Source organism: Nuphar pumila, chromosome 12, assembly GCF_984573655.1.
Source record: "Nuphar pumila chromosome 12, dmNupPumi1.hap1.1, whole genome shotgun sequence".
NCBI classification, from domain to species: Eukaryota; Viridiplantae; Streptophyta; class Magnoliopsida; order Nymphaeales; family Nymphaeaceae; genus Nuphar; species Nuphar pumila.
In genome coordinates this window covers 49,236,756-49,247,860 of record NC_143260.1, presented here as the reverse complement: position 1 = coordinate 49,247,860, position 11,105 = coordinate 49,236,756, and positions in this window count along the sequence as shown.

Below are 11,105 nucleotides of genomic sequence, written 5' to 3'. Positions count from 1 at the left end.
ATTTTCTTTCACTCCACCAGGTAAGATTTTGTATTTGGTTCCCCTTTTGATTGTCAGCAACATGTTATCTCAGTGCTCACACTCTCTGAAATCCTTTGATCAAAGGTTACATTAAAATATGAATTGCTCTGTTCAAAGTTTCAGCATATGCTTGGTATTAGTTCATGATGAAACAAATATTGCTTTCTAAAAAAAAAAATTGATCTCACGATCCTCTGGCCCTTTTCCATGAGTTATGTTATCTTTATATTCTCTCTCAATAATTTGAGGATTTCACTAACCGCGCTTTGCTATTTCTGAATTTTTTTGCGCACTCCTATGCATGCCTCCCATTTGAGCTACATGTTGGCATCATCTGTTACTCTTCTCCCAATTCTAGGCTTGCTTGGAAATCTCATAAGACTTGGCTAATGCACCAATCACCCACAAGATATTTTAGATGAGCTTGAGGTCAGGGCATCAATGGTTTGGGTAACTGGTGAATATGCAAGAAGAAGTGATGAACTCCTTGTGAGCTTCTTGGAAAATTTCCTGGAAGGACCAACACTGATGCAATTATAGATGTTGGTTTGAGATTGTTGATGTGCTTCCTTGAGAGACCAACTTAGGGGTCTCGAGCAGGTGGTTCAGATTGTGTTCAAGAGACGGACAATCCAAATCTCTATGAATGAGCATGCATACGTTGGCCCTCTTTAAGCTAAATTCCTTTTATCATATTGTCTTTTCCTTTTAGAGTTCATTATTCCATTAAGATTATTTCTGTGTTTATCTGTGTTTTCTATAATTATTTCATAGAATGTATGATTAGTTGCTCCACTGTTAGTTTTATTCAAGGGAGCTGCCAGTCCCATACTTTGGCTGTTCATGGAAGAATATGAATGTGGACCACAAGTTGCAAGAGTTGCAGATCCATGTAAGAGTTGTCTTGGCTTGCTGAACTTTGGTTCTTGGGAGATGTCTTAGAGTGCAGCCTGCCTGTCATCAAGTCTTGTCTAAAATCTTGCCCCCACCTAGGTGTAAAGGTCATCCGGATGACCTCAGAGCTGTCACTGTGGAACATAGTTGAACTTGTTGTCGATCATATAGCTCTTTTCTTCACCATTGAATAGACAACTAGCTATTTCAGTTTGTAACTGCTTGGTGACAATTATTATTTACTGAGTTACATGCATCTTTCTAGTTAATCTAGAGGGTTTGCCTTAGGTTATCAAAATACATTAATTGTCCAAGTTGGTTAAATCAACAGTTCGGGTTCTGCTCAAGTTGCTGAGAATATTATGATCCCAGATGCAAAGGGTTTGGATTGTGGATCAGAAAATACATTGGGGAGTCCAATCAAATTGGATCCAGGGCAGCTAAAATTTGTAAAAACCTCTCTGAATCCGACCCACTTGCAACCCTACTTTCAATCATCTGTTACCACTAAAACTAAAAAGTGAGTGATTTTTTTTTTTTGCAGGTAAGAACATTAGTTCTCAATCTTGCTCCACTCTTGAAGACGCACAGTTCCAAAATGTGTTGTTGTTGAAAGACTGTCTACAAAAGATGTTATTCACCATCATTTGAGGTGTCATCTGCTACTACTGCAACAGTGGCCATCACACTTCTCCTCAATAAGCAGGTGGTGCTTCATATTGCTGCATCGCAAACAAAATTTTCATTACCTGGAGCCAGCAACTCTCTACATCATTTGGTATTATACTGTTCACTCTTATTGCTTAGTTTGTTGCCTTCACTAGTATTATTAGGTTCTTTTATTTATTTATTATTTTGTTGGGATGCTTTTGTTGAAGTTTTTGATTGTTGTAAATACTTCTCTGTTGCCCACCTACAGCAGCACCATCTGCATAGTATTCAGTTCACCATTCTGTTGCACTTACATCATAATAGCATATTTATTTTCTGATGTTATATTTATTCATTAAGTTCCTGTCGTGATTTCATATTCTCACTTTTTTTTTTACTTCATTATGTCAGTTTATGATTCCCTGTCATTGTTAATGGTGATTTCTAACTGTTTGGCCTTAGCTGTTAATAGTTGTTAAATGCAAGTAGGTTGACTTAATCGATTTAAAATAGTTAGTAATTAGGCATTTAGTATTAGTTCTTTATAATCCTTTACACTAGTGTTTAATTTTGAGTGCAGTAACATCTGTGTGTGATTAGTAAGTAGTTGTGTGTGCGTGTGTTCAATAATAATCGTGTGGTTAGTAGTGCAATTAGTCTAAGCTGTGTTGGCGGTTAGTTGTTATCATCGCAAAATTTTCCCCGTCTTCCCTTCCTTGCGGAAGAGAGAGGGAAATGCTTTCGCGCTTCAAACTTGACCGGGTTTTGAAAATTGTTTTGAAATACTCACCTCCGTTTTGAAAATTGCGGGGAAATCCATGGGATGGGGCTCGACCTGTCGGTACGAGGTTCGACCGTTCCTGCCGCCTTTAACAGGTCTAATCGAACCAAGGACCAAAATTGTGCTTGACTTAGTGAAATTACCGAAATCATGTCCTATCCTAAATGCACAGAGTATTCAGGCATGTGCTATGAGAATTTTGTAAAATGCCAATTGGAAAATATGATGTATGCTTAGAAAACATTTGGAGTTGAAAAACATTTCTCAGGAAAAAGGTCAATTTCTCAAAAAACCCAAATGAAAAAGGTTTTTTTGAAATCACGAGAAAATTCATAAAGATGTGGGAAAATCATGAATAGTTGAAAATCCGAGGAAAATAGAAGTGATTCTTGAGAGAAAGGTAAACATTTGAAGGAAAATTGCTTGTCAAAAAAACTCGGACTTTGAGAACTTTCTTCGGAAAATGATGGAAAATTTATAGGAAAAACTCATTGGAGAAGAAAAACTGAACTTGGGAAATTGAAATCCTGGGAATCTTACCTTTGAAATACTTGGAAATTGATTTTGATCTTTGAGAAAAGTGAGAGACTTCTTTTGAAAATCTTGAGAAAATAACCTTTTCCATGGAAAACTATGGAAAAACTTGACTTGGGAAAACCGATTTTGAAAATTTCTCAGAGTTTCTTGAGAAATCGATTTCTTGAGAATGAAATTTTCTTAAGAAAATCACGTGAAAACCAATGATTTCATGATGCAAATGAATGAATGAATGCACTTTGAAAAGATTTTCTAAGGAATTTGTTTGAAAAATGTGTATTAAGTCAAAATAAATCCTTCCCATATTCTGACTGTGGCCATGAATATGTTCAGAATTCATTTGAATCAATTCACAATATTTTGAAAACATTGGAAATATGATGTGCATTTTTTAAGATAGCCTAAGAGTGTAGGCTTAATGTGACTGGTAGAGAGATGATGGATCTGGGTCTCGTCCATATTCCGACTAGGGCCGTAAATATGGACTCCACCGAGTTCATCAACTCCCTAAGAGTTGGTGCACGTGCCATTCGTGTACATCCATAGTGCTTTTGAAATAAAATGCATGAATCACATAATCAGGATATTGCAGAAATCAAACTACATGAGATGCATCCTAATCTAAGCAATAAAAGTAAATATTATTCCAAATTGAATTATTACATCACTAAATAAAATAAAATAAAACAAATTTTTTGCAGATTCCAACTCCTTCCTTTGAATACCCCTGCCAAGCTTAAGATGGGGTTAGTATAGACCTGTAGGTTTTTTCAGAGCACTCCGATAATATTCAGGAATTATCGGGTTTCTCTAGGTATAAACCCAATATCATATCTCCTGGCTATAAATATAATTAAAATAATATACACGGATAAGAAGAAACCTTTAGAAAATAAAGATCAAGACTTATGCAAACTCTCAGCTAAACATGATAGCAAGATGACCAAATGTGACAGCAAAAACATCAAATGTAAACCACATTTTTAGGAGGTTCTCAAAAAAATTTAGTTGTAGAGAGATCTCTATCTAATATCATATAACCCCCATCATTTAGTGAAACTCTCTCTTTTAAATGACCATATAGTGAAGAGAGAACTAAGTTGTAGGCCTAGGTGCATTCACCAAACCATGGCCCTTGTGTTTTATGTATCCCTGTGCTCTTGTCTGATATAATATATCATTTTTTTTCTTTTTTTTGAAGAGGTAAGGGAATCTGGTGATATGATCTCTTTATGTTTCTCTCATTAAGAGAATAGGGGCAAGAGGAAAGAAGATAAATAAAAAAAAATGATATATTATATCAGACAAGAGCACAAGGATACATAAAACACAAGGGCCACGGTTTGGTGAATGCACCTAGGCCTACAACTTAGTTCTCTCTTCACTATATGGTCATTTAAAAGAGAGAGTTTCACTAAATGATGGGGGTTATATGATATTAGATAGAGATCTCTCTACAACTAAATTTTTTTGAGAACCTCCTAAAAATGTGGTTTACATTTGATGTTTTTGCTGTCACGTTTGGTCTTCTTGCTGTCATGTTTAGCTGAGAGTTTGCATAAGTCTTGATCTTTATTTTCTAAAGGTTTTTTCTTATCCGTGTACATTATTTTAATTATATTTATAGCCAGGAGATATGATATTGGGTTTATACCTAGAGAAACCCGATAATTCCTGAATATTATCGGAGTGCTCTGAAAAAACCTACAGGTCTATACTAACCCCATCTTAAGCTTGGCAGGGGTATTCAAAGGAAGGAGTTGGAATCTGCAAAAATTTTGTTTTTATTTTATTTTATTTAGTGATGTAATAATTCAATTTGGAATAATATTTACTTTTATTGCTTAGATTAGGATGCATCTCATGTAGTTTGATTTCTGCAATATCCTGATTATGTGATTCATGCATTTTATTTCAAAAGCACTATGGATGTACACGAATGGCACGTGCACCAACTCTTAGGGAGTTGATGAACTCGGTGGAGTCCATATTTACGGCCCTAGTCGGAATATGGACGAGACCCAGATCCATCATCTCTCTACCGGTCACATTAAGCCTACACTCTTAGGCTATCTTAAAAAATGCACATCATATTTCCAATGTTTTCAAAATATTGTGAATTGATTCAAATGAATTCTGAACATATTCATGGCCACAGTCAGAATATGGGAAGGATTTATTTTGACTTAATACACATTTTTCAAACAAATTCCTTAGAAAATCTTTTCAAAGTGCATTCATTTATTCATTTGCATCATGAAATCATTGGTTTTCTCATGATTTTCTTAAGAAAATTTCATTCTCAAGAAATCGATTTCTCAAGAAACTCTGAGAAATTTTCAAAATCGGTTTTCCCAAGTCAAGTTTTTCCACAGTTTTCCATGGAAAAGGTTATTTTCTCAAGATTTTCAAAAGAAGTCTCTCACCTTTCTCAAAGATCAAAATCGATTTCCAAGTATTTCAAAGGTAAGATTCCCAGGATTTCAATTTCCCAAGTTCAGTTTTTCTTCTCCAATGAGTTTTTCCTATAAACTTTCCATCATTTTTCGAAGAAAGTTCTCAAAGTCCAAGTTTTCCTGACAAGCAATTTTCCTTCAAATGTTTACCTTTCTCTCAAGAATCACTTCTATTTTCCCCGGATTTTCAACTATTCATGATTTTCCCACATCTTTATGAATTTTCTCGTGATTTCAAAAAACCTTTTTCATTTGGGTTTCCTGAGAAATTGACCTTTTTCCTGAGAAATGTTTTTCAACTCCAAATGTTTTCTAAGCATACATCATATTTTCCAACTGGCATTTTACAAAATTCTCATAGCACATGCCTGAATTCTCTGTGCATTTAGGATAGGACACGATTTCGGTAATTTCACTAAGTCAAGCATAATTTTGGTCCTTGGTTCGATTACCTCTGTTAAAGGCGGCAGGAACGGTCGAACCTCGTACCGACAGGTCGAGCCCCATCCCATGGATTTCTTCGTAATTTTCAAAACGAAGGCGAGTATTTCAAAACAATTTCCAAAACCCGGTCAAGTTTGAAGCGCGAAAGCATTTCCCTCTCTCTTATGCAAGGAAGGGAAGACGGGGAAAATTTTGCGACGATAACAGGTTTGGTGACCGTGATGGGACTGGTTTTTGCTTGAATGAAGCAGAGAAACGTGTATCTGTCAATGGTGGATCAAACCTTCAGAAGGAAAGGAGAGCCATATGTCCTCCTTTGTCGCTATTTGGTTGTTCTGATGGAGGAAGCTGGAAGGAGATCGTGATGAGGTCTGCACTGGAAATAGAATCAGAGGGATTCCAGAGATAGAAGGGGGTTGGGGAACTGATGTCAAGGAAATCGCCTATTGGGTCCTTCCTCTCAAGTTTTGCTGGAGTTCTTTGGCCATTGGCTGAAGGAAGGGCTGCCAATGGTAAGGGGAAAAGAGCCATCCGGTTTGGCCTCCTGCTAGCCAAGAGGGGAAAACCGTGAAGAAAGGGGCGTTGAAGAGTTAGGGGAAAATCCAAAGGTCCTCTTCCTTCGGGTGGCCTAAGCCCCCTTTTTAAAAAATGTTCCGCCCTTTCAGCCCAAAGCTCGAGCTCCTTTGTGACAGATTTTTTTTTGATAAGTTTTTAAAAAAACTAATTTTTGAAAGTTTTCAAAAAATGTTGCCATTTGAAAAGGGTGGGGCGGCTCCTTTTTTTTTCAGAAGTATATTTAAAAAAAAAAACTTAGGTAAAGTGGAGTTTTTTTTTGTAGGGTTTCACGGTGACTCCATTTGGGGCTGAAAAGTAATAAAAAATAAAGTAAGAAAAATGAGTACAAAAAAATGGATTTTGTTTTGGTGGTGCCACCTCAACTGAATTTGAAAACTTTTTGAGAAAACAAAAATTTTGCTTTTCTTGGCAATGAGCCTTAGTGGGGCGCCACCTACGTGGGCCCACTAAATATTTTATTAAAATTTAAATCAAAATAAAAGGATTTTATAAATCGGTGCCACTTCTGGGTGGGCACTGTTTTGAAAATAGGAAAGATTTTTGAGAATTCGAGTGTGACCCCACCTCGAGGCGGGTCCCACATCACTTATTTGAAATAAAAGCCGAATGAGATATTTTGGAATTTTCACAATAATAGGCTAGTTTTGGAAAACACGAAGTGAATTTTGGTTTGATTTCAAAACTTAAAAAAAAAATGGTTCTTCAGGGCAAAATTTTAAAAGTAGGGAAATTCAAAGCCTTTTTGTAAAAATTTGAAATAAGGTGTTATGCACTTTGAAATTGTGTCCCCGTCTTTTCAACTGACGAAATTTTGAAAATGTCAAAACCATCCAGATTGTTTTCTTGAGAAAAACTTTTCGTAATTCGGGTTCCTGGGGGTAAAATGGGAAGAATTGATAATTTTGAAAACCCAGGGTTTTAAAATCTATTTTGAAAAGTTTAGAAATCAAATCTGGATTGACAATTTTGAAAATCAGGAGTTCCGGATCTCGAAATGACATGCTATGCAGTGAAATGATGCGATGCTATGCAAAGACATGTTCTATGAAATGTCACTCTAAGCTCTAGAATTGGGAATTCTAATTTCTTGTCAGGGATAGGATTTTGAAAATTTGCAGTTTGAAGATGTCTCTGAACCTAAATATAGAAATTTTGAAGCTCAAGGATGAAATTTTAGACTTTCTGCAAGGTTCAATCTTGGAAAATGACCATTTTGCCCTTCATTGGTTCCGGAGAACCGAAATGTGATGATTGGTGGAAATGTCAAGAAGGTGAGTGAAAATTTGGGGTGTTTACATTAGTGTATGAATTAATAATGAGGACACATTGACATCTAAGCAGTGAACAAGTTTGTGTTAGTGCTGGTTAACAAAGTGCGTTAATAACTGGTTGTGTTAGCATCCCGGGTTAGTACAATATGTGTTGGCACATTGTAATAGCTTTTGTTAGCAGTTTTTGTAGTATACAATGTCAATTCATTGCTACGTATGCTGCATATAATAAGTGGATAGTAACAGTGAATATGTGACAACAGTGAATGAACTCGTGTGAGTGATGAATATTGAGAGTTAAGGTGTGTTAGCACCTTAGCATTGAATGTGTGCTAGTAGATTTGAGTTAATGGGGGCATGAGCTAAAGTTAACAGGCTGTGAGTTAACTTTATGTGAGTGGTATAATGTGTTAGACAGGAAAACAGTATGTTAGTCTGTGTTATTGTGTTAAGCAATATAAGTTAGAATGGGTATTAGCATTGTATAAGTCACCAGTCTGTGTCGTCAGTCTCTTAGGTCAAGCGTGTTAGATTATGAATGTGTGTCAAATGAAGATCGGGTGAATTGTCTTGTGTGGTTAATAATAGCAATTTATGTATGTTAGCACTTTATATGAGTTAGCTTACCGGTTATTATATATTGCTTATTTGGAGCAGAATATCATATGGTTAGTCTATGTTTACAGTATATTAGAGAGTATGTGTACATATAGTTAGCATTGTGTTAGTACGATGTGTTATGGCTATTGTTTTACATCTGGGTTCCATGTCCGAGTCTTGCAAACAAGTTTAAATTGAGTATCGTTGTGTCTTTGCCTGTTGTCGAGTAGTGATTTTCAATACTTATAAGATACACTTTATCACTAGTTCAATACATCACATGCATATGTTAATATCCATTTCCTTATAGACACTTAGGTATCCTCACGTACATTCTAGTCTTAATGAAATTTATGAATTTCTCTTTATACTTCGTGTTTTGCTAACCTTGTTTCACAGGAATACATGAAAAGCATTGCTTCATCTTTTTTTTTAGTTTAAGGATCCTTGATTCTAATTCAATTCAATCCAATGTTGTAATAACTAGATATAATGAGAATTCTTTATATTTCTAGCTTTTAGCTTAAAATGTATGAGCATGTAAATATCATAAATTGCTTATTCCATAATATTTCCCCTTTTATTTCCAAAATTCATAAATGGAAACACGAATGGCACGTGCACCATTTTATAAAAGATGATCAAATCCTAAGTTGATGATTTGCATCAATGGCCACAGTCAGGATGTGAACAAAACTTATGATTTTCATCTTTTATAGAATAACACTGGATCCACACGGGATCCTTTTTCAAAAATCATCATTTTTTCAAATATTTTTCTTTTATTAGAGTTTAATTTAAAATTAGCTCAAAAAATATCAATGGCCATAGTCAGGATATTGAGAGTTAATTTCATTTTAAACTCTATAAAAGCACTAAAAATATATTTTATTCTTCACCTGAATTTAAATGTGATTATTATATATTACATTCAATGACCATAGTCAGGGAGATATTATATCTTCAATCTTATTTTAATTCACTTAAAGAATAAAATAGGATTTTCAAATCCAATTTCAAATTCTTTAAATTCATTCACCATTTAGGATAGAATTGCATCATATTTTCAAAATTCTTTTTCAGAAACCCAAGTGATCTTGAATATCTTTCTTCAAGTTTCTATTTCGAGATTCAAATTCTATCTCATTTTCAAAATTCAAAGTCCAAATTGACTTTGAAATTCATTTCTATATTCAAAATTCAACTTCCAATTCAGGACCAAATTCAAATACAATTCAATATCTCAAACTAATCTTCAAAGTTCAATTTAACTTTGAAGCCTCTGATTCATCTTCTGATTTCAAAATTATTCTTTATCTTCAAAATGCTTCTCAATTCAAAATCAAAGTTTGAGATTGATTCTGAAATCTCAAAATTCGATTCTTCCTAAGTTTTAATTTTAATCTGGGCTTTCAAAACCCAGACCCATCTTCAAAAGTCCCATTTGGACTTTCAAAAATCTAAACCCAAAGTTAGAACCCAATCCCAACTTGGATCCAGATTTCCAAATGCAACCTCCATCTTAGATCTCAGACTTCAGATCCAAAATCCATTTAGGGATCCAGATTTCCCAATCCAATCCCCATTTTTTTTCCAGACTTCGGATCCAAAATCTATTTTAGGATCCAAAATCCAACTCCATCTTGGATCTCAGACTTCAGATCCAAATTCCATTTAGGATCCAAAATTCAATTCCATCTTGGATCTCAGACTTCAGATCCAAATTTCATTCCAAATTTCAGATCCAATTCCATCTTGGATCTCAGATTTCATATTCAAATTCCATTTTAGGATTCAGACTGTGGATCCAAATTCTATCTTGATTTCCGGATTTCAAATCCGATTCCACTTTCATATCCCATCTAGATCCAATTCTATTTTTCAAACTCAATTTGGATTTCTCAAGTCCCATCTTGATTTCAAATTTCGAAATTGGAATTCAATTCCATTTTTTCTCCTAAATCCATTTTCAAAATTCAAAGTCAATTTCTGACTTTGAAACTTCCTTTCTTTTTCTTTATCTCAGCTTCAAATCATTTTTTTCAAAATCAAAGATTTATTCTCCTAAACTCTGATTATTTCAAAGACTTAGAACTTTAAATCTCAAGTTCTAAGTTAGAAACCATTTCTTCACTCTATTATTAGATTCATCTCAGAAATACTTGAAGATTTTTCAAACCATCTTTTAAAAAGAGCATACATCCTTGCATTGCACAAGCATGATTCTTTATGCATTTAGACTTAGAATAAATTCTTAGATGATATTTCAGCAAAGCAAAGAGGCATAAATTTGACCCTTAGTTCGATTACCCCTGGTAAAGGCGTCAGAAATGGTCGAACCTCGTACCGATGAGCGAATCCCGTCTCCCATTTTTTCCCGCAAATATTTCAAAATGGAGGCGAGTTATTTTTAAATATCTTCAAAATTAAGGTCAAGTGAGACCCCGCAAAAGAGTTCCTCTCTCTTCTTTCTTTTCTTTTCTCATTCTCTCTTCTTTTCTGTCTTTTATTTTTCTCTCTTCAAAAAAGAGAAAATGAAGGCTAGAAAGGAAAAGAGAAGGAAGAGAAAGAAATACCAAAAGAGGAAAAATTTTGCGATGATCACATGCACGTGCCATTCGTGTTTCACCATGGTGGAATTTTGTAATAAGAGGGAAAATGAGATGAAATAAGCAATCTCTGATATTTACATGCTCATTCATTCTATCTAAGGCCGGAAATGCAAAAATTTTCATTAATATCTAGCTATTACAAGTTTTAGATTGAATTTAAAAAGCTCCTAATCTAAATAAGAATCTAACAATCGCTACATATTCCTGCAAAACAAGGTTAATGTGAAGCAACATGCTAAGAATGTGGAAGATATTATGGCAG